General features: G+C 44.9%; 1 pseudogene; it reads left to right on the forward strand.

Annotated features, from left to right (window-relative positions):
- Positions 1–673: 673 nt before the first annotated feature.
- LOC143655656 (ficolin-2-like) lies at positions 674–18,326 on the forward strand (annotated as a pseudogene).
- The last annotated feature ends 6,941 nt before the right edge of the window (positions 18,327–25,267 follow it).

Consider the following 25,267-nt stretch of genomic DNA (forward strand, 5'->3'; position numbering starts at 1 on the left):
ACCATCTAACCAGATGAGCTGAGGTGCAGGTGTGGCCAGAGGCTGCATTGCTTAACACCTCCCACCACCCTGCCCTGCAAAAGACTCCATGACTGGCCGCGCTTGGGACCCAATGGCCCTGCTGGGTAGCCTCTCAGATACACAGGGGCGACAACAACCCCTCCAGTGCCCACCCACTTTCAGCGAGCCCACTGCCCCTCATCACCCCTCAAGGCACAACATGGGGCTGAGCCAAGAGCAGCCAAGAACTCAAATGCCACAAACTGTCAAGTAGGGATCAAAGAGATCATGTTGAATAAAGTGACATGTATGTATGCGTGCATAATGTGTTACATATATTTTATACGCATATAAAACAATGCCTATCAAGCATATTAATGTATGGACCTTATAATTAGATTTCACTATTTCTAACAAAACAATATATTCAGCACGTTAAAAAGTAGACCATCCACCTTGATCCAAACAATCACACAAATGAGGAAAATTTCAGCAGAAGAGAAGAAAACCAGAGGTTCAAACCCAAAGGGGAAAGCAGCTACCTCAGATGAACCTGACTGGCTCTTTGGGAGTGACAGATTATCTGAGGGTAGTAGCATGGAAATGTGCCACATGGAAGACGCAGAACCTAAGACCAATCCTGGGTCACACAGCCACAGCCACAGCCCCAAGGATGGCCATCCACAGGCACCAGAGGCACGTGGCCATGGTGGACTTTTGTCTGGGTTCCCATCAGGTAACGGGGCAGGGACACAGGCTGCAGATGGCCTGTCTTCATCAGAGACCTTCTTCCCCATGTGTCCTGAGACCTAGCTCCACCTGCCTACAGGTGAGCTGTGATACGGCTCCATCAATGGCTTGGCCCTGGGCAAACAGTATTCCAGGGGGAACAGCAGAGTCCTGGTGTGGCCAGGACTCCAGGAACCCCGAGGCCTAGAAGACCCAACCCTTTGGCCCAGAAGTTGCTGATGGGAACTGGGGCTTTGTCCCCCTCCTGCCAGCTTACCTGGCACACGCTGCCCAGGGTTTGCAGGGCTGCCTTTGCTCCGTGTAAGTTGGGCTATAATGATCCTCTCTTGGCATCAGGCTCTGCTTTAGTGTCAAGCCCAGGAAAATATCATTTTCCAGGAATCCCCCAGAAGTAAACACTTCTGCAGAAATCATGTGTGCGGACCAAAACATCCTGGCTTTTTGCTGTTGTTGTTCCTAATTAACAAATGGATATCGCATACGTCTGGGAGAAGTCCAGTTCCCGGGCTCTGTTGAAAGCTGACATGTTCAATGGCACCAGAGCCTTGCTACCCTTGGGGACTTCATCAAATTTACATTAAGATAAAAAAGCCCTAGACTAAGAACCCCTTCAGACTTAGGATTATTTGAAAGAATCTTCCTAATTGCAGGACATAGACTAAGTTAGAGCACTATTTTAGTGTTTGTATTAACATTTATTGCCGCCTGGCAAGTTACTCCCGAGAACCGCCTATGTACAATTTCATGATTTCTGAGGGGCAGGATGCTGGACACAGTTGAGCTGAGTGCTCTGCATCTGGGTCTTTTGTGAAACTAAAACTAATGCTTGAGCCAAGGGTCTCATCATCTGAAGACTCGCCTGGAAAAGCTCTAGTTCCAAGTGCATTTACGGGGTTGTGGGTAGGACTCGGTTTCCCGCCGGCTGGAGGCCACCCTCACTGCCTTGTCACCTGGGCCTCTCCAACATGGCAACTGGCTTCATCAAAGCCAGCAAGAGAGAAGCGTCGCTAGCAAGAGGAAAGCCACACTCTTTTGTAAGCCAGGTCCTCTGCGGCAGCATGATGGAGCCATCAGGATTTGCCACCACAGCACCCGAGTCGCATATTGGCTCCTGGCTGACTTTAAGACCTTTGGTGTATCCCTTAACCCTGCAGGTGTGAGGACAGGTCAGGAGTGAGACACCTGCTGCCTGTTCCTCACTGTGAAATGGAGAGTTGGCACCACCCCAAACCAGGTGAGACCATGCACAGGGAGCACGATGCACTAGGGCAGCACAAGCACCTCATGTGACAGCACCACGTCCCAGCATCAAGCCACCTTGGGGGACTCGTGCGTGTTGGCCGAGGGGATCCAGATGACGCAGGCTGTGCAGTGTTCTGGATGGGCATCCTTGAGTAATCCCCATGTGGGCAGCAATGGCTGGGCGTGCAGCCCTGCAGGGGCTTCTGAGCAACTACAAGGAGCACAGGGCCTGGCTCCTTCTCACAAAGACTTGGGCACATCTGGAAACCAGAATCCCACAACTCCAGGGAGCCACACAGACGTGATCAAGTCTCCAAGGTTGCAGTTGAAAGTGGGCTGGGGTGGGGCGCCCAAAGGAAGAACCACCTAACCTTTGACAAAGGGGCGAGATTGGAGAAGATGGACGGAGGATGCATTTGATTTCCTCGGGCACACCTTTGTGATGTCTGCCTGTCTGCCAAAGGACTGCTTTGAAAACTTAGAAAAGGACCCTTTGGTCTTGGAGCCTGGCCACTGGAGTATCACATGCTCTGTGGCTGATATTCCTAAGGAAGGAAGGTGGGCAGAGGTGGTCATCCATGACTGGGTAAAAAGAGCCCCATTTTCCATAGCAAACCCAAGCAGCCTTGGGCAGGGTGCCCTCTTCCACATTCACCCTGTGCTGCCCAGGTCCAGGATGATGCCAAGGGAATGCAGAAGAGGGGGAGACACGGCCATTCCCTCAGGCGCTGCTAGTGCAGGCAAATGTAAAGCATTCATGCACCAACCTTTCCTGGGCTCCTGAAAGCCACACTTCATCAGTCCAGCAGGTGTACAGAAGCTTGGCAGAGTGGGTGACAGTATACTTTTTACATTTTATGTGAGGTAAAATTCAAATGCATAAAACGAAAGGGTGGAAGATTGGCTGTGGGTGTACCTGTTCTCTGACATAATGACTGCAGAGCAGTGAGCATCAGTATGCATATAGAGCTGATGTGTCCTGCACTAGCTCTTGTCACTCTTGTGCACCTTCACTCCTTTCTGTCACACAGACCTCCTTGCCACTTCTACTATCCACCAAGGTATTTTCCTCCTCATGTAAGGCTTTCTCTCCGAAATTTTGCATTTCTGGCTTACCATCTTTCAGTTCTCTATTCAAATATTACTTACTCGGAGCTTTAAAAAACTCACCCTTGAGATTTCTATTTACTGATAAATGGAAGAGAGTTTGAATTAGATTAACCTTCCTGCCAATAAAAGTTATAAATTGCAGGCTAAAGATGGAAATAAATTATGAGAGCAAGGAAGAATGACTAAAAGCAGACAAAAATTTGAAGGGTGAAACCATGAAATGGGGAGCAGCACCGGGTAACGAAGTCATTCTACCTGATTTTCACGAGGGCACTGCCCAGTCCCTGATGCAAGGAACAGAGCTCAAGTTAGGCAGAGGAGCTAGGGTCAGAGGTCTAGGTTACTAGAGGGACCGGGGATTGAGAAAGAAGGAGCCACATCGGGAAAGCACCAACATCCGCTTACAGAATCCCCTCCTCTCCTTGGCTGACCTTGACCTGCACGTGCCTGGGTGAGGCTCCAGTGATCCCCAAGGACAGAAGCAGCTGCAAGACTGAAGCTGCCGACCAGAGATTTCAGGACCCTCCCAGTGTGGAGGACAGGGTCTCAGTGCGTGTCCCACCAAGCTAGATGGATTTGGCCTACAGCTCAGGCTCTTCATCCAAACCTCAGAAGAGCCACTCTTGACATGGTAGGACCATATCCCAGGACTTAAGTTTCCGCCCTAGGATTATGGACTTAAAGTGAATTAGACCACGTTTCCACTGGATCATTGTGGTCTGCCAGCACTTAACCTGCCTGTTGGCACAAAACTCAGCTCTCTTCTTAGGAAGAGTGCAGAATTGAAAGACTCTACCAATTATTATTATAATGTCCTGTGTAGAATTAAAATTTACTAGGCATGCAAAGAAGAAGGAAAAGATGGCCTATAATTAGAGAAAAAAGACATCTAAATAAATGAGCAGGTGCTTTGGATGTTGAAATTTTCACACAAATTAAAATCTTTAGAATGCATATGTTAAGGTATATACAGGGAAGAATACAATGGGTGAAGTGATAGAAATTTTAACCATAACTCAAAGCTGTATAAAGGAATAAAGACCTCCAGTGCAGATAACATATGGATAAATTTAAATGCCAGTATTACTGCATCTTTTCATTTTTAATGCCTTTATATTTTATATGACATAAAGCTCAAATTCATAGAAAGAAAGCATAAGCCTTTATCACTGAGATAACAATGCATAAATTTGTAATTTATGACAATAACAACATAAAAAGGAAGGTAGAGGGATATAGGAATAGATATTCGTAGTCTATTGAAGTCAAGTTGGAATCAACACAAAGTAAATTGTAATAGATTTAGGTTATTAAATGTCATTTTCATGGTAACAATAGAGAAAACATCTAATATATGTGTGCAAAAAGGAAAGGAGAAGTGATTCAAAATAGCCAATTATAAAAGGTCATTTAAACAAAAAAGAAGTTAATAATGGAGGAATGAAGGAACAAAAGAAAGGCACAAGATTTACAATGAAACAATTTTCTAAATGGAAGAAGTAAATTTAACTTCTCTGATATTACCTTAACACTAAATGAAATAAACTATGCAATCAAAAAGGCAGAGATGGACAAAAAGGGCAAAGAAACATGACACAACTACATGCGTTCACAAGTGACCCATATTACATTCATAGATACAACAATTTGTAAGGAGAAAGGGTGGGAAAATATTTCATGCAGATAGAAACAAACAAAAAATAGAGGCAGTGAGGCTTTATTAATATCAGACGAAATAGACTTAAAGTAAAATTACTGTAACAAGAGACAAAGAAGGACATTACATATTGATAAGAAGGTCAGTTCAACAAGAAAATTTAGCAATTACAAATGTGTATGGACTTAACAACAAGGCTCCAAAATATATGAAGAAAACATAGAAGTGAAAGAGAAATCGTTCTAAAATAAGAGTTGGAGATTTCAATACACCACTTTCAATTCTGAAGAGAAAATCTAGATAGAAGATCAGCTGGGGAAAAGAGGAACTGAATAATTCTATGAACCAACTAGATCTAATAGACATATATAGAACACTTCACCCAACAGCGGAGGCATATGCATTCTTCTCTAGTTCATGCGGATCATTCTCCAGAATAGACCATACGTTATTGCGTGAGAGAAGACTCAACAAACTTAAAAATATTGAAATCATAAAAGTAACTTCTCTGGTAACAGTGAGATGAAGCTAGAAATCAATAACAAAGACAATGAGAAATATTACAATTGTGTGACAATTAAGCAGCATACTTTAACAACCAATAGGTTAAAGAAGAAAATAGAAATTCGAAATTAAAAAAAAAATATTTAGAGTCAAATGAAAACATGGCACAGCGTAACAAAACTTAGGGGATGCAATGAAGGCATTGCTCAGAGGGAAATTTATAGCTTTGAATGCCTATATTAAAAAAGAAGAAAAGTCTCAATTACTACCCTAACTACATGTCTTGAAGAAATAGAAAAAGAAGAGCAAAATAAATCCAAAGTTTGCAGAAGAAAGGAAATAATTACGATTACAGTGAAGATAAATACAGAATAGAAAAACAATAATGAGAATAAACAAAACAAAGAGTTGGCCTATTGGGAAAATAAATAAATTAATAAAATTGGCAAACCTTTAACCAGATTAGCAAAGAAAAAAGAGAGGAAGCACAAATAACTAAATTCAGATACAAAAGTGACGACATCACTATTGACCTAACATGAATAAAAAGGACTGTAAGATAATACTATGAACAATTACATGCCAACAAATTAGAAAATCTAAATGAAAAGACAAAATTTTCTAGAAATGCACAAATCGCCTAAATTAACTCAAGAAAAAATTAAAAAACCTCAACAAGTCTATAATAGATACAAAGGATTTGAATCAATAATCTAAAACCTAACACCAAAGTAAAGCCCAGAACTGGATGACTTCACTGGTGAATTTTACCAAACATTTAAAGAAGAATTAACTCATTTCTTCTCAAATTCTTACAAAGAATTTGATAGGAGGAAAGACTTCCTAAATCATTGCATGAGGTCAGCATTACTATAATACCAAAGCCTAGTAAAGGCCCTACAAGAAAAGAAATGATGATTTCCATTATGAGTATAGATGCAAAATCCTTTAAACAATACTAGCAAGATATAACTGACAGTATATTAAAAAAGATTACATACTATGACCAAGTGGAAATGTAAGGGTGGTTCAACCTTCAAAAAGCAATCACGGCTGGCCACGGTGGCTCAGCAGGCAGAGTTCTCGCCTGCCACACTGGAGACCCAGGTTGATTCCTGGTACCTGCCTGGCAATGCAGAAAAATAAAATAAAAACCAATCAATGTAATATACATGTAAATAGAATGAAGGAAAATGAGCATGTTTATCTCAATAGATACAGAAAAGATATTTGACAATATCCAGCATCTTTTCTCAATAAAAATATTCAGAGAAGTAGAAATTTAAGGGAACTTCCTCACCATGATAAAGATCATTTATGAAAAGCCCACAGCTAACATCAACTCAGTGGTGAAAGACTGAAAACTTTCTCCCTAAGATCAGGACCAAGACAAGGATGACTTGTTTTAACCTCTGCTCTATTATATTATGCTAGAAGTTCTAGCCAGAGCAATTAGGCAAGAAAAATAAATAAAAGGTATCCAAATTGGATAAGGAGAGCTAAAACTATCTCCATTTGCAGAAACATGACCTCACATAGAAAAGATCCAAAAGAATCCACAGGAAAACTATTGGATCTAATGAATGATTTCAGCAAAGTGGCAGGGTACAAAATTAACATGCAAAAATCAATTGTGTCCTGGCTGGTGCAATGGTGGCTCAGTGGCAGAATTCTCACCTGCCATGCCAGAGACTGGGTTCAAGTCCCAGAACCTGTCTATGCCAAAGAAAAAAACTGAAGAAAAAAATAGTTGTGTTCCTACACACCAGCACAGAACAACCCAAAAAGAAAATTAGGAAAACAATTCCATTTACAACAGCATCTAAAAAATACAATTTCCAGGAATAAATTTAAACAAGGATATAAAGATATGTACACTGAAAGCCATAAAATACTGTTGAATGAAATTAAAGAAGACCTAAATAAATGACAAGGCATTTCATTTTCATGGGCCGCCCAAAGTAATAACAAATTCAATGTAATTCCTACCAAAAATCCTGGTAGATATATATTTTTTTGAGAAATAGAAAAATTCACCCTGAAATTCATATAGAACTGCAAGTGTCCCTGAACAGTCAGTGCACACTTACTGGTTTCAAATGGCACTACAAAGCTACAGTATTCAGAACTGTATGGTACTGATACATAGACAAATAAACTGATGGAAAAGAATTGAAAGCCCAGTTATAAACCCACACATCAATGGCCAATTGATGTTCAACAAGGGTGTTAAGTACATGCAATGGGGAAAGAATAGTCTCTTTAACAAATGGTGCTGGGAATACTGGAAATTCAAATGCAAAAGAATGAAATTAGACCGTTTCCTCAAACCCTATGCAAAAATCAACTCAATATAGATCAAGGACTTAAATATAAGAGCTAAAACAGTAAAAATTTTAGAAGATAACCCAGTGGGAAATCTACATGACCTGAGCTTTGACAACGGATTCTTAGATATAATGTCAAAAGCACAAATAGCAAAAAAGACACCAGATAAATTTAATAAGTTTGCATCAAGGGAAATTATCAAAAAAGGGAAGACAACCTATGGAATGGAAGAAAATAGTTACAAATCATGTATCAGACAAGGGCTTGTATCCAGAATACAATAAGATTATTTACAATACAGCACCAAAAAGACAAAAATAAAGCAATTTTTAAATGGCCAAAGGACTTGAATAGATATTTCTCAAAAAAACAGAGACAAATGAATAATATTCATATAAAAAATACTCAGCAGCATTAGCCATTAGGGAAATGCAAATCAAAACCACAAGATATCACTTCGTACCCAAAAGATGGCTATTATTTAAGAAAAGGAAAATAGCTAGTGTTGGAGAAGATGTTGAGAAATTGGACCATTAGTGCATTGTTGGTGCGATGTAAAATGTTACAGGTATTGCAGAACACAATATGGCAGAACCTCAAAAAGTTAAATAAAGAATTATCATTTGGCCTGGAAATTTTACTTCTAGGTATATAGACAAAGGAAATTAAAGCAGGGTCTCGAACAGATACTTGTACACCAATGTTTATGGCAGCATTATTCACAATAGCCAAAAGGTGGAAACAAACTAAGTGCCCATCAACAAATGAATAGATAAAAAAAAATTGTACATACACACAATAGATATTATTCAGCCATAAGAAAGAAGTTATGAGACATATGCAAATGGTAGAACCTTGAAAACATGTTCAGTGAGATAGGCAAGGCACATAAGCACTAATACTACAAACATCATTTATAAGAGATGGTTAGAAATAGCAGATGCATAGAGAGAAAGTAGATTACACTTACCAGGCAGTATGGGGGAGGGGGGAGGAGTTAGAGTGCATGTTTGTAAAATTTTAAAAAAATAAAATAGAATAAAGAAATAGAAAGTCTCAAAGCAGATATGGAAATTCTAAAAATGAATTAATTCTAATAATTAATTAATATCTGAAATCAAGATGCCATTGGATGAACAATGCAAATAAAGAATTAGTGAAGTTTGAAGACAGGTTCATAGATATTAACCAAAGTGGACCATGAAAACAAGTGTTTATAAAAAACTGAACAGAACTTCAATACCCTGTGGGAAGGTATCAAACAGACTATCAGAATGCAATTGGAATCCAAAAAGAAAGAGAGAGAATGGAGCATAAAACTATTTGAAGGGGTGGTACAATAATGGCTCAGTAGGCAGAATTCTTGCCTGCTGTTTTGTTGGAGACCGGGTTTATTTCCCAGAGCCTGCTCATGTAAAAAACAAAAACAAAACAAAAACAACTGCAATAAAAACTATTTGAGGAATTATTAGCCAAAATTTTTTATGTTTGATTAACCTCCAGATCTAAGAAACTCAGTGAAACCGTTGCAGGTTAGGTCAAAGAAAACTATACCAAGAAGTAAAATGATCAAACTGCTAAAATCAAAGATAAAGGGAAAATCTTAAGGTGGCCAGTGAAATAAAAGGGAGAAAAATAAGAATGACTGATGACTTCTCATCATGCACAATAGAAGGCAGAAAACAATGAAAGAACATTTTAAGGTGTTGAGAGGTAAAAATCTTTAAACTAGAATTTCTACTTAGCAAAAATATGACTCAAAATGAAAGTGAAATAATGATATGTTCAGATAAATGAAAGCTGAGAGAAATTGTTTGCTGGCAGACCAATACCACAGCAAATGCTGAAGTAAGTTCTTAGCCTTCAGGCTAAAAGAAAATACAAACTCAGATGGAAATTCAGAGAATAGAAAGGGAAAATGTGGGCATAAATACTTTCCCAACTCTATTAAAATGTTAAAAGACAATTGACTTTTTAAGATAAAAATTAAATAATGGGTTGTGGGATGTACATAGTCATTCAAGGGAGACAGCAATAACTAAAGATGCATATTGTTATCCCTGGAACAGTACTAAAGTAACACAAAAGCAGAGCAAAAATCACCAGTGGTGAAGATAAAATGTAATACTAAAAGATACTTGATCAACTTAGAGGGAAACAGGCAAAAAATAACAAATATGAAGAGATTACAAAATAAATAGCAAGAGGGTAGACTTAACATAACCATATCAATATATCAATAATTCCATTAAATATAAATCAAATAAATACTTGAATTAAAAGACACAGGATCTCTGAATGGATAAAAAAAGCAAGATCTAGTGAAATGCTGTTTACAAGAAGTGCAATTTAAAAGCATAGACAGAAAGTAAATGGATTGAAGAATATACAGCAGGCAAACAATAACCTTGAAAACTATGCTCTCCAGGCAAACACAGTCCGTTTTCTCATATGTTCAGTAACAGCTGCTTTCTCTTACTCTGACCGTATTTCCCAGTGCTCTGTGGTATGATGGGGCCTGTGGCAAGGTTCTGACTAAAGGGATGCATGCCTTTAGTCAGGCCCGGAAAAGCCTTCCCATGGCATCCCGCATGCTCATTTCCACTGTTTAATGGCTGGAATGCAGATTACCATATATGGAAGTGATGCTGAACAGCCCGAAATTGAGAGGGCTGGTGCTGTGAGAGCTTGTGACTCAGTTGCAGGAAAGAATTCAATGACTAGTCAATGCATACAGCCCTAAACTTTAAGACTAGCAAAAGTACACACTTGAAGGGGGTGAGTGCAGGCATTCTCCAGGAAAGTAGAAGGCTTCTGAGGTTGGTATTTTTGCGTTATAAGGTCTTGGAGGGGTCCTTTCCCCTCCAGCTATGCTAAAAAGGGATTGATGAGCTATACTTTTCATTGCTTCTTTTCAGGCACTGACCTGAGTGAGGACTAGGTGTGGGGGAGCTGGGTGAGTGTGGGCCATCTAACCTGCTTCAGAAGGTGGCAAAGCCACATGCTAGAATAATTGTGTATCCCAGAATCACTGCTTGGCAGAAAGCAGCCAGGAACATCTCATTGGACGACTATGTTAGTGAGAAAATGAACATTGCGTAGGTTAAGCTACAGGGATGTTAGGCTTTACCTGTTTCAGTTTGCTTAACCACTAATAATGCACCATGATCATTTTCCTTTTAGCACCTGTCACTTTCTCAAATTGCAATATTATACTGTATTGTGTTATCTTGGATAGCATTGCTTTATCTATCTATCTATCTATCTGTCTGTCTATCTATCTATCTATCTATCTATCTATCTATCTATCTATCTATCTATCATCTATCTCTTTCTATGCCTATCTGTGCTGGTTTGAAACCATTATGTACCCCAGAAAAGCAATGTTCTTTTTTTTTTAACATGGGCAGGCACTAGGAATCAAACCCAGGTCTCCAGTTTGGCAGGTGAGAATTCTACCACTGAGCCACCATTGCACCACCCTCTACTTTTAATTCTATCTTGTGGAGGCAGACCTATTTTTTTGGGTGGGACACTTTGATTAGGTTGTTTCCATAGAGATGTGACTGTACCCATTCAGAGTGGGTCTTAATCCCTTACTGGAGTTCTATAAGTGAGAGACCTTTTGGAGAAAGCACAGACACTTGGAGAAAGAAAATGGCCCCTGAGAAGCAGAGGGGACCCACAGATACTTGAAGACAAAAAATGCCCTGGGAGATGCTAAGAGATGAAATCCAGAGTTTGGCCTCAAGAAGCTAAGAGAGGACCCACAGATGCTTAGTGGGGGAAAATGCCCTAGAAGAGGCCAGAACAACCTACAGGAGTAAGAGAGCCATTTGAAATCAACCCAGAAGAGAAGGGCCAGCAGATGTCATCATGAGCCTTCCCGTGTGACAGAGAAACCACGGACATGTTCCACCTTTCTTGAGGGAAGGTGTCCTCCTGTTGATACCATAATTTAGACAGTTTCATGGCCTTGGAACTTTAAATTTGTAATCTAATAAATCCCCTTTGTAAAAGCTGACCCATTTCTGATATATTGCATTCCAGCAGCTTTAGCAAATCAAAACATTCTCATATATCTACATCTACCATCTCCATCTATCATCCATCACTATTTGTCATATCTATATCTATGTATCATCTGTCTATATCTACCCCTATTATCTCTATCACCTCTATTATGTACCTATCACCTATCTATCTTTCTATCTACATATCTCTACTCACCAGGACAGTTTCTATGGATTTCCTGCCTTGATCCCTACTTTTTCATCAGGCATCAGGGCCTGCCACACAGTAGGTGCTTATTAAACATCCCACTTCCTTCCTACTTATGAGACCAAAAGAATTAGAAGTCAAATTCTTACATATTGGCCCAGAAAACACTTATATAAAGCACCAATAATAAACGATTTCTGAAATATTCATACTGGTCCAGGGAAATGTCCACTCACAGACAAGAAAAGAGAAACTTTTCTCCCCACCCCTTGTCACTTTCTCAGTCCCCAGTGGAAATTTTTCAACTTCTATAGACTTAGTGTATTACATGCAACTGGATGATGACATGAGAAGTGAGAGTGGGTTGAGTGGCTGGTATCTGCAAAATCTCTGTCCTAAGAAGCCCTCAAAGTGTTATCTAGACATAGCAGAGGAGAATGAGTCTTTCCCAATAAGACACAAAGGGCAGGCCTGTCCCCACAGAAGTGCTCTGGGGAGGTTCCTTGATGAGAAGACAATGTCCCCACTGAAGGGAAACCCAAGGTAATTAATTAGCAAGCATGCTGGGGCTGCAGAAAAATAACCAATTCTGAGGCAGTCTCTACCTCCAGTGGGGAGGAAATGGCTGTCCCCATGGGAAAGGAGATGCAGAGCAGAGGTTGCCGAGCGCTCCGCAGCCCTGTAAGAGTGAGGGCTTCCTCGGCAGGCAAGGCCGGAGCAGACGGGGCCCAAGGAGCCACCCAACCATGGGCCCCGCGGGCCTGCTCAGCCCCTTCCTGTGCACTGAGGCCTGGGGGCCGAGGCCTGTCCCGGCGGCAGAGCCGACATGGGAGGGAGCTGAGGCTGCCCTGGTCCCTGACAGATGACAGCTTCCCCTGACCGGCCACCCCGTGTTTCTCCTCAGAGGTGAAGATGGTGTAGGGCCCCAGGGAGAGGCAGGGGCCAGCGGAGAGAAAGGGACGTGCTCTGCGGGACGCTGGGGCGGCTGGGGCCAGGGTGGGGCAGCTCGCTTCTCTGAAGGCAGGCCCCAGGTGGGCGCTGCCTGGCTGCACTTCTCAGTTCCGACTTGGTCTCGGCCCCTTGGAGCTGGTGGCAGTGGTGACTCTCCAAAGCCTCGGAAGAGAGCCGGCGCCTAACTGCTTCCCCGGCTCACATTCGGGGACGGTTGCCTGCAAGGGTGGCTCTGGGCGCTGACCTTACCGGGCTGCCAGGGCGGAGGACCTTGGTACTGCGACTGAAGCCGGACACTGCAGCTTGCTTCTCTGCCGTCCTCGGAGAGGAGCTGAGGGCAGGGAGGCCAGCACCTATCCCAAGCTGGACATCCTTTATGAATCGCACATGCTGACAGGGTCCAGGCTGGGGTCCCTGGGGGCAGCTCTGGGACAGGTGCCGTGGACAGGACAGCCGGTGTGCCCAGCTCCTTGTGAGGGTCCCCAGCGGGGGACTCTCTGCCCTGAAACTTCTGGGGGACCACTGGGAGCCATCTCCCCCTGGGAGGGGCAGAAGTGAGTCAGGATATCCCGTCCTTGGGTGGTTTTCACCACCGGGTGGGGTCATCTGCCCAGGCAGAACCCACTTGGTCCCGGTCGCCAGAGCCTGGTGAAAATACTGTGGGGCTCTCTCCTCTACACTGTCCTGGCCGCCTGTCCCCCCAGCAGGCCTGGGATGGCCTTCAGGGCAGAGTGGACCCAGGAAGCCATCAGCCAAGGTGGGGGCCCACATGCCACCCAGCACCCTGTCCTGGTCAGACCTGTGCGGGGGCTGCATGGGGACCCGGGGACAAAAGACCGCGCATGTCTGGCTATCCTCTGCCCAGACCCCTGCTCCAAGGAGCTCCCCTGTCCTTGCAGGGACCAGGGAACAAGCCCCTAAGGACGTGAGCCCTGTTCCAGGCCCTGGAGCCCAAGTGGACCGTGGAGCCTGGTAAAGGCAGGGCCTGGGTCAGGGACCTTCTCATGCCTGAGGGTTGTCCATGGGCCTAGAGCTGAGTTGAGAGGACACCGGGCCAGGAGGAGGCAGAGCTGCCCAGACACGACACCCAGCTGTCCAAGACATCATGGAGGCAGAGGGATATATGCAGGGGGGAAGCAGGGACAGGCAGCAGTGCCCCCTCCCTTCCTGTGCCGGCCCAAGGACATGGACGTGGAGTTTTCAGGCTCCTCAGACCTGGGATTTGGGCTAAATGGCATGTGCTTTGCAGGAGACCCAGGTTCCCCAGGCCCGCTTGGGATGGCTGGACCCCCCAGACCCAAAGGTAAGCCCTGGGCCCAGAGCTCTGGGGCCCCCCGCCTCGCCTGCCTCCGCCCCGAGCCCCCGCTGAGCAGGACAGGTTTGGAGCCACCTTCTCCGTTTCTCTCTCCAGGGGAGCGAGGAGAGAAGGGGCCGCGTGGAGAGTGAGGTGAGAGCTGCCCAGCGCCAGGGGCCCTCGGCCGGCCACTCCAGGCCAGAGCTGAGATTCGGACACAGCCCTGGGCGTGGCTGGGCAGGGGGTCAGGGCCGTCCACTTCCCCTCAGTCCCCGTAGCCCCTGCCGGCCTGGCCTGCCCCTTCCGGCCACGATCCCTTGGCCGTCGCTGGAGTCAGGGCGATGCGTGGACACCAGGGTCAGCGGGAGGGGCGGCGTCACCCACAGGCTTGGCCGCCAAGGCGCACCCTCCGTCTGGCAACAGCACACGCTCGTGGGATTTCCCTGCAGAATAGCTGCGAACCCAGAGCAAGGAGCGGTAGAAAATGCACTCCCACTTCATCGCTCTCCCATGTCCTCCCCCGCTGAGAGTTGGCTCTACTGCCACTGGAGAGCACTGTCTACACCACAGGGTCCCACTAGAGAACACTGTCTACACCGGGGGACCCCACTAGAGAGCACTGTCTTCACCGGGGGACCCAACTAGAGAGCACTGTCTACACCGCGGGACCCGACTAGAGAGCACTGTCTACACCGCGGGACCCGACTAGAGAGCACTGTCTACACCGGGGGACCTCACTAGAGAGCACTGTCTACACCGCGGGACCCGACTAGAGAGCACTGTCTACACCGCGGGACCCGACTAGAGAGCACTGTCTACACCGGGGGACCTCACTAGAGAGCACTGTCTACACCGCGGGACCCGACTAGAGAGCACTGTCTACACCGCGGGACCCGACTAGAGAGCACTGTCTACACCGGGGGACCTCACTAGAGAGCATTGTCTTCACCGGGGGACCCCACTAGAGAGCACTGTCTACACCGCAGGACCCCACTAGAGAGCACTGTCTACACGCACGGCCGAACCGTACGGGGTCTGAGTGGAAAGGGTGCCCCCCAGGTGCCCAAGCCCGAAGTCTCCACACCTTGTCACCTGTTCGGACACAAAGGCAAATGCTCTTCTGGGGACCTTGGGGCCCACACGGGTTCTGTAGGGCAGCGTCCCCAAAGTGTCCCCGTCAGCAGTGCCCAGGAGCTGTGCTTGGCCTGGGCCGCAGGAAGCCCCAGGTCGGTGTTGCCTCTTCTCGGGGTGGGGGTGAGGGTGGGGGTGACGATTGTCATCCCAGAAGGATGTGGGTCACTGCTTCCAGCTGTGCCCCATCGGAGGGACAAAGGCGCAGATTCCCAACTTGTAATGCGGGTTTTCCCTCTGTCCCCACCTTCAGGAGAGTCGTGGAAGGCGGAGGATTGTAACACAAGTGAGTGTGCCCCATTCACCCCCTCAGTCTACCCTGCGCACCCCCAGGGCCCCGGCCTCAGCTCCTGGGACCCCCTGGAGCCCAGTGGACTTAGGGGCACTCCAGGCCCCACCTAATTTTTCCTATAGCCATCTGATAAAGGACAGACCTTGTGTGGACACTAGAGTGGCCTTTAGAAGTGCCAGTGAACCTGAAGGCCAGGGGTCCAGGAGGGAGGAAGCAGTGGAGGGTGCTCAAGCTGCCCCCCACCTCAGCTGGGTGGCCTCAGGTGGACTCTGTCCCTGTCCAGGCCTTGGAGCCCCCCTGCCCGCCACGACACTGCTCCTTGCTGCTCCCTCTTCGTCTCCCCTCCCTCAGCCCCAGCCCCACCCAGGCTCACGGTCCTGCATCTTTTTCTGGGGTTCCACCCTCAGGGCCCCGGAACTGCCAAGAGATGCTGACCAGGGGCCAGTTCCTGAGTGGCTGGCACACCATCTACCTGTCTGACTGCCCGCCCCTGCCCGTGCTGTGTGACATGTACACAGACGGCGGGGGGTGGACCGTGAGTTCGGCTGGGGGCCTCTGGGCAGAGGGGGGCCACCTGGGGGTCTTCAGAGACCAGATCTCATGCCCGCCTTGGAGCACACGTTCCCTGTGACCTTCCTGAGGTTCTCTTTCCTGTAGGTCTCAGTTTCCCCATCTGTCACTCAGATGCACAGACCCCCTCCCACTTTCTCTCAAGATGGGGAGAATCACAACTGATAGGTCTGGGGTGGCCCCGTAGGGCAAAGCCCAGGGTGTGGAGTGAGGCAGCCCCTCCCTCCCAGCTGTGTGATTCTGAGATGGTTGCCTGCCCTCTCTGAGCCTCTGTCTCCCACTTCATAAACTGGGGAGCCCTGACCATCCCAGGGTCTCCCTGTGACACTCTGGGAACTAACAAGCATGGCCCCCATGAGGGTGGAGGCGTGTCCTGAGCTGAGGGTCGGGCTGAGGCCTCCCCTCCCCAAGTCCCTCGCGCCCTCCCAGGTTTTCCAGTGAAGGATTGACAGCTCCGTGAACTTTACCGGGACTGGACAGCGTATAAGCAGGGCTTTGGCAGTCTGCTGGGAGAGTGCTGGCTGGCAACGACCACATGCATGCCCTGACCACCCAGGGTGAGGCCAGGGCCGCGGGCTGAGGGGTCATGGCCTGCAGCCCCCACCTGCGTCCCTGGGCCTGGGCTGTCCGCTCAGGGCCCCCCACCTCCTCGACGCTCAGACAGCGAGGCCCTGAGAAGCCGACACCTCACACTCGGGGCTCCAGGGTCGGGCCTGATGCCGGTGCCACTGGTATCTCCAAGCCCAAGAGCAGGAATCTACAAAAAGTCTGTTAGGGCCTTGCCTGAACCCCACTTCTCCCTCCACAATTTCTCCTTCTCTAGGGTGTGATTTCAGGACAAGAGAAACCGCTCTCCCCCACTGCCCCTCTCCCCACTCACCCCTCCACCCCACGCCCATCCTCACAGGTCCACCCCAAACCATCCTTTCCTTCTGGCCCACCAGCCCCAGACTATCAGCTTCGGGGTTCCCAGGACCTGCTCAACCCACTGCTTCCTCTCCAGACCCTATTCCCAATTCCTAGGGATACTCTCTAGCCTGCCAGGTCTTCCCTGGCAAAGGACATCGCAAGGTAGTTTCTCATCAGGGCTGCTGTCTTCACAACCATTGCATAAGAACATATATTTCAAAAATAATGTCCCATTTATTTCCACGAAGTCAATGCGAGTAGGGGAATTTCAGGGGCAGTAGACGGGCCAGAAGGAAATCGAGTCCCGCTGTCCTCATGTCACAAAAGCCTAGTCCGTCATGCCGACATGGACCATTCAACCATCTCCTCTGACTGCCTACCCCGTGCCCAGAGCAGGGACCCTAACTCTTTCTCCCACAGACACAACTGAGCTCCATGTGGACCTTGCGGTTTCCAGGACAATCACTAGTTTACCAAGTGGAAGTCATTCAAGGTGGAGAGCAAGGAGGAGAAGTACACGCTGGTGCTGGGGAGCTTCGTGGCTGGCAGTGAAGGTGGGTGGAGACCTGCCCCTGGGCCTGGGCCTGGGGTGGGGCTGGGGACCTGAGAGAACCGGTCCAGGCACCTGCCTCTGCCTCCTCCTATGTGAGACTGGGTCAGTATCCAGCCTCTCTGAGCTACAGAATCTTCCTCTGTAAAATAAACACAATGTCACCTGCATCTATTAGAATCATGCAGATTATGTGGTCCATGGACAAAGACCCCTACGTGCTGACTATGAGTATTCACTACCACTACTGATGGGGAATTGGTAAGGTGCTAAATTGCACATATCTGCAGGGTCTTAATGCCCAATCTGTGCCTCCTGGGGCCCTGATCCTATGGGGATCCTGAATTTTAGGAAAGTGAATGGTCTCCCTCTACATGAGAGGATGCCAAAGGGACCAGAGCAGGAGCGGCCAAGGCCACCATGTCACCAGCATGAGTGTTCTCTGGGGTCAAGCAAAGGGTGCCTCTTAGAGTTGTGCAGTGTGCAACCCAGGCAGCTGCTTGTGGCAGCCCTGGCCAGAGGACTTTTCTAGTCCTGTGGGTGAAAGAGCCGCTGTTCCTCCTGCGCAGGCGATTCTCTGACCTCCCACAACAGCTCCAAGTTCTCCACTAGAGACCAGGACGACGATGCATATTCTCAGAGTTGTGCCCAGCAGTACGAGGGTGCCTGGTGGTACAACAGCTGCCACTCATCGAACCTGAACGGCTGCTACCTGGAGGGCGCCCACGGGAGCGTCGCCAACGGCATCAACTGGAATTCAGGGAAAGGCTACGGCTACAGCGACAAGACGTCAGAGATGAAGCTGCGGCCCACCTAGCCGGGGCCCGGGCCACCCCCAGCCCCCCACCCACCCCACCATCGACACCATCCATGCCCAACAGGGCCGGCCACGGTGGGGGGACCCACCCTGAGACCTCATGAGGAAAGAAATGCTGTGATTTTGGTCAATAACCTCAGAGCACGGGCAGCACTTTCACCCCATCCCCCGGCTGCAGTGATCCCCAAAGTTTCATGCCGAATCCCCCACTTCCAGCCCCGCCCCTGCAGCAATGGAAGGGAAAACCCTTCTGCCAGGCCCTTGCCAGCAATAGACATTATCAATAAAGACCGTGCTCACGTGGCAGGCCTGATGGGATCTCGTTTTCACGCGCTTTTCTTTGATTAGTGGTCGAGGTCAGTGGGGGCCCATCTCCATCCGACACTGGTTCCCCTGGACCTGGCGGCAGGGGAATTAGAGGGACCTTTTGGCCAAGGTTTCTGAGGTCCTAAGACAGGGGTCTGTGAGAGCTGAGCTGGAGAAATAAGCAAGAACGAAAATCCCGCGCAGAGAATCAACACCTCAAAACTCTCCGCCCTCCCCCGCCCCCCCCAAGCAGCTACGTTCTGGGGACAAACCCGCGTGCACAAACATCTGCTCTCTGGCAGTTACGACCTTGCAGCATTCTTGTGATGAACTGCCTGGCCCAAACATTCCCCCTCTGGCAGTTAGGACCTCACAGAACGAAAGCAGTGTTTTCACCAAGGGAAAGCCGTCAATTCCGAAGGACCCACCTATGAGAAATCCGCCTCTCTCTACCCCCAAAACTCTCTTTAAAACTCCTACTCGAATCCAGGCAGGGGGAAGTTGAATTCTTGAGTCAGCTCACCCTGCTGCTCCTTCCCTATAAACCTGCCTTTCCCCCACGGCCGGTGCCGTGTCTATCTCTGTCTCTCGTCCCCGACCTCTGCCCAAGTTGGGGACTTCCAGGGTCAGCAGGAGAATGTCCCACCCCCAGTCCCAGGCTTCCCCTGCTCTTCTTGCTGTCTGTACTAACAATTGGTCTTTTCTGCAAATTTCACAGAAATAGAAACTTACAAAACGTAGTCATTTTGTGACTGCCTTCTCTCACATAGCATAAAGTTTCTTGGGTCCATTTACATTGCAGAATATTTTACTAATTTATTGTTTTGCCTGGTTGAACAGTATTCACTAGCCGCACGACAGCGGGTGGATGTTCGGTTTTTGGCTGCACAAGTGACGCTACTATGAATACCTGCATGCCGTTTTTTTGCGGACATGCATTTTTCATTTCCTTTGCATAGATAGACAGGGGTGGGTTGGCTTGGCCAATAAGTGTATGTCTAATGTTTCAAGAATCTGCCTAAATGTTTTCTAACTGGCTGTACCATTTTACATTTCCATGCACAGTAGGCGAGGGTTCCAGCGTCTCCCATAATACTTACTATTCTCTGTCTTTCTGATAATAGCCAGAGCCGTGGGTGTGAGCTGATACTGCATGTGGCATTTGTGTGCAATTTCCTTAATGACTAATGACATGGAGCACCTTTCCTTGTGCTTGCTATATTTACATATCTTTTCTGAAATGTGCATTCAAATCTTTTGTCAATTTTTTTAAAAAGTTGGGCTGTCTTATTATTGAGTCGTAAGGCAGCTGTGGATATTCTGCAAATAAGTCATTTATCAGATATTTGACTTGCAGTATTTTCTCCAGCTTGTGGATTATCTTTTCATTCCTTTGCCAGTGTTTATTGAAGATAGGAAGTTATAAATTTTTATATAGTCCAATATATCATTTTTTTCTTTTATGGATAGTGTCTTGCCATCTTATCTAGAAATCTTTGCTTAACCCAGGTCACAGAAGTTTTCTCCTATTTGTTTTATAGTTTTATTTGTTACATTTAGAAAAATATATATATATATATTTTTAGATAAGTTTTGTGTATAGAGTGATGGAAGGGTCTAAGTTCTTTTTTGACTATTTTCCAATTTTCCTAGTACCAGTTGTTGAATAGCATATTCTTTCCACAATAATTTGCTTTGGCATCTTTGTTGAAAGTTGATTAAGCATGAATGTGATGATTTGTATCAAAATTTCTATGCTGTTCTATTAATGCATATGTCTACTCTTACACTGAGAGCACATGTTTTGGGACTGGATGGTAGAAATCCTCAACTTTCTTCTTCTTTTGCAAGTTATTTTGGCTGTTCTAGGGCTTTTTGTATTTCTCTTTATATATTACAGTTCTCTTCAAGTTAACAGTGATATATTCGGTAAAAAAATTCATCAGTGCTGATCAAGATAGCTTCATTTCCTCCTTCCTTCTTTGTGACTATAATTGCATCTCTATATATCAGAATTCCACTTACCCAGCGTTGGAGCTATTGCTTTATATACTTTTGTCTTAAAAAAAATTTTATTATGGTAAAATATACATAATATAAAAACCATTTTAACCATTTTTAAGTAAACATTTCTGCGACATCAAGTACCTTTACTGCATTGTGGAACTTCACCATTACCTGTTTCCAGAACATTTTCATCATCCCAAACAGAAACTCATAGGCATTAGGCAATAGCACCCCATTCCTTATCTCCCCTGCCTCTGGAAATCCTAGTCTGCTTTCTGCCCACGAATTTGCTTATTCTAAGTATTTCATATAGAGAAACCATAGAATGTTTACCCTTTTGTGTCTGGTTTATTTCACCCAACATGATGTCTTCAAGATTCGTCTGTGCTGTCACATGTATTGAAACTTCACTCCTTTCTATAATGAATCTTATTCTAGTGAACATATAGACCACAATTTCTTTATCCCTGCATCAGATGATGGGCACTTGGCAATTGTGAATAATGCCACTATCAACATCAGTCTGCAAATATCTGTTCAAGTGCCTGTTTTCAGTTCTTTAGGGTACAGGCTTAGAAGTGGGGTTGCTGGGACATATATAATTCTGTACTTAAGTTTCTGAGAGGCTGCCAAACTTTCTGCAGTGCCTGCACCATTTTACATTTCCGCTGACAATGAATGAGTGTTATTTCTCCACATCCTCATTAGTTATTCTTTTTTTATAATTTTTAATACTAGCCATTCTAATGGGTGTGAAATGCTATCACACTGTGGTTTTGATTTGCATTTCCCTGACGGCTAATGATGCTGAGCAGCTTTTCATGTGTATATCTTCTTTGCAGAAATGTCTTTTTAAGTCTTTTGTCCATTTCTCAATTGGGCTGTTTGCCTTTTTGTTGTTGAGTTGTAGGATTTCTTCATGTATTCTGGATATTAAACCTTTATTAGATAAGTGGTTTACAAATATTTTCATCCATTCTGTAGGTTATCTCTTTACTTTCACCATGAAGTCTTGTAATGCACAAACTTTTGTTTTTTGTTTTTTTTTTTGCATGGGCAGGCATCGGGAATCAAGCCTGGGTCTCCAGCATGGCAAGTCAGAACTCTGCCTGCTGAGCCACCGTGGCCCGCCCCACAGACGCTTTAATAATAATTAAGTACTATTTCTCTATTTTTTTGTTTCATTGTTCCTGCTTTTTTTTTTTTTTTTTTTAGAAAGAAGGAAGGATAGAAGGAAGGAAGGAAGGAAGAAAGGGAAACATTTTTAAACATTTTCTTGTTTTATTGTATTCTGTTTCTCCGTTTTTGTTACATGGGCTGGGGCCGGGAATCGAACCGAGGTCCTCCGGCATAGCAGGCAAGCACTTTGCCCGCTGAGCCACCGCGGCCCGCCCCTGTTCCTGCTTTTGTTATAAAACTAAGAAACCATTGCCTACTACAAAGTTATGCAGACGCTTCCTTATGTTTTTTTTCTTAGAAGTTTTACAGTCCTGTTCTCATATTTAGGTTTCTGGTGTATTTTTTTTTAAATTATTTTACTGATAAAACTTAACATACAAACATACATTCTTAACATACAAACATTGCACACATGGTGTACAATTAATGGTTTACAATATCATCACATAGTTGTGTATTCATCAACATGATCATTTTTTTTGAACATTTGTATTACTCCAGAGAAAGAAATAAGGAAAAAGAAAAAACTCATGCATCACATTCCCCTTATCCCTCCCTCTCATTGATCACTAGTATTTCTTCCTGATGCATCTGGATTTAGTTTTTTTATGTGACATAAGGTGGGGGGCTTCCTTCATTCTTTTGCATATGGATATCCAGTTCTCCAAGTGCCATTTTTTGAAAAGACTATTCTTTTCCGACTGAGTTAACTTGATAGTCTTGTCAAAAATCAATTGGCCATAGATGTGAGGGTCTATTTCTGAATTCTCAATTCAGTTCTATTGGTTTCAGTAGTACTGTTTTGACACTTTAGCTTTGTAAAAAGTTTTGTTGTTGTTTGTAATAAGTTTTTAAAGTGGGATATGTGAGTCCTTCAACTTCATTCTTCCTTTTCAAGATGGTTTTGGCCATTTAGGGCTCCTTGCTTTTCCATATAAATTAGGTGATTGGCTTTTCTACTGTAAAAAGGCTGTTGGAATTTTGATTGGGATTGCATTGAATCTGTAAATCACTTTAGATTTGACAATTTAGAACTGACATTTTTACAGTATTTAGTCTTCCAATCCATCAACATGGAATGTCCTTCCATTTATTTAGATCTTCTTTGACTTTTTTAGTAATGTTTTCTCGTTTGTGATGTATATATAACTCCTTTACATCCTTGCTTAAGTTAGTTCCTAGATATTTGATTCTTTTATTTGCTATGCAAATTGAAAATCTTTCCTTAATTTCATCTTCAGATTGTTCATTACTAGTGTATAGAAACACAACTGATTTTTGAATGTTTATCATGTACTCCACCATATTGCTGAATTTGTTTATTTGCTGTAATAGATTTGTTGTGTATTTTTCTTGATTTCCCATATATAAGATCATATGGAACCAGATAGGGATAGTTTTACTTCTTCATTACCAATTTGGGTGACTTTTTGTAGAGAGCCGCTTTCCGGGTTTGGCCTAGTGGACATGCTGCAGCCTGCTCTAGAGTTCCCCCCGCCCATCGAGTGAGCCAAGATGGCGCTCACATCCTGCTTCCGCAAATGACGCACACGCCCACCAACCCTATCTTCCAATCACCTCTGTATACGTGGCACTAACCTATTGGGTTTGGGCACAGTATATAAGAGGTTACCCGGATGGGGTGGGTGGAGACGACCCACAGGGAGCCGTGCCTGACGGCCGCATAGAGGTTGTTCCCCCGCGGGATATTTCGCCCGCGCGGAACCTGTAACAGAGAATGCAAGCTTAACTCCAGTAAAGGTCTGTGCTTACAACTGCTACGTGTCTTGGACCTGTGTTTCTCACCAGCGCGGATTTGTCTGCGTCTCTCTGTCTCTCCTCATTGTCTCACCCGCCGGCCGGGGGCTTGACGCTGAGCGAGAAGTCGCGGACAACTTTTATTTCTTTTTCTTGCCTAAGTGCTCTGGTTAGAACTTCCAGTACAATACTCAATAACACTGGTGACAGTGGGCATCCTTGTCTTATTCCAGATCTTAGAGGGAAAGCTTTCACCATTGAGTACAATGCTAGCTGTGGGCTTTTCATATAGGACCCTTACCATGTTGAGGAAGTTTCCTTCTAGTCCTGAATTCTATTAAGAAGGGATGCTGGATTTTGCCAAATTCCTTTTCTGCATCAGTTGAGATGCTCACATGGATTTTATCTTTCATTCTATTAATGTGGTGTATTACATGGATTGACTTTCTTATATTGAACTACCCTTGCATAACTGGGATAAATCCCACTTGAACATGGTTTATTATTCTTTTAATGTGCTGTTGGATTTGGTTTGCTAGTATTTTGTTAGCATTTGTATTGATATTCATGAGGGATATTGCTCTGCAGTTTTCTTTTCTTGCAGCATCTTTATCTGGCTTTGGCATGAGGATGAAGTTGGCCTCATAGAATGAGTTAGGGAGTACACACTCTGCTTCAACTTTTTTGTAAGAATTCAAACAGAACGGATATTCATTCTTCTTGGAATGTTTGGTAAAATTCACCAGTGAAGCCAGATGGTCTTCAGCTTTTCTTTGTGGAGGGGTTTTTGGACACCGATTCAATCTCTAATTGTCATTGGGCTGTTGAAATCTTTTATTTCTTTTTGCGTCAGTGTAAGTAGTTTGTGTGTTTCTAGTAATTTGTCCGTTTCATCAAGGTTATTTGATTAGTTGGTGTATAGTTGTTCATGGTATCCTCTTACATCCTTTTATTTCCATGGGTCAGTATTAACGCCCCCTTTCGTTTCTGATTTTAGTTATTTGTGTCCTCTCTCTTTTTTTCTTTGTCAGTCTAGCTAAAAGTTTGCTGATTTCATTGATCTTTTATAAAAAGATCATTCTGCCTATTGTTTCATTATTCTCTTTTTCATTTATGTTTATTATTTCTTTCACTTGCTTTTCTTTTTCTAGATCCTCTGAGGCTAGGTCTCTGATTTCAACTCTTTCTACTTTTTAATATAAGCATTTAGAACATATATTTTACTCTCAGCACTGCCTTTGCTGCATCCCATTAGTTTTGTTATGTTCTCACTTACATTTGCTTCAAGATATTTCCTAATTTCCCTAGGATTTATTCTTTGAATCGTGTAGGTTAAATAACCAAACGATTTTAACCTACTAGCATTTTTTTTTGTACATGGTCCGGGAATCAAACCTGGGTCTCCCACATGAAAGGTGAGCATCCTACTACTGCAACCCAAGCCTGCTAGCATTTTTATTTTAATTGTGTTGCATCTATAGATCATTCTGTGGAGAACTGTAATCTTAATAATATTTAATCTTCTGACTCATGAACAAGGTATATCTCCAATTATTTGACTCTTCTTTAATTTTTCTCAACAATGTTTTATAGTTTTTGTGTATAGGTCTTGCACATATTTGATCACACTTACCCATAAGTATTCCATATTTTTATGCTATTTTAAGTTTCATATTTATGTTAATTTCTGA

This window comes from Tamandua tetradactyla, chromosome 2, assembly GCF_023851605.1.
Source record: "Tamandua tetradactyla isolate mTamTet1 chromosome 2, mTamTet1.pri, whole genome shotgun sequence".
NCBI lineage: Eukaryota > Metazoa > Chordata > Mammalia > Pilosa > Myrmecophagidae > Tamandua > Tamandua tetradactyla.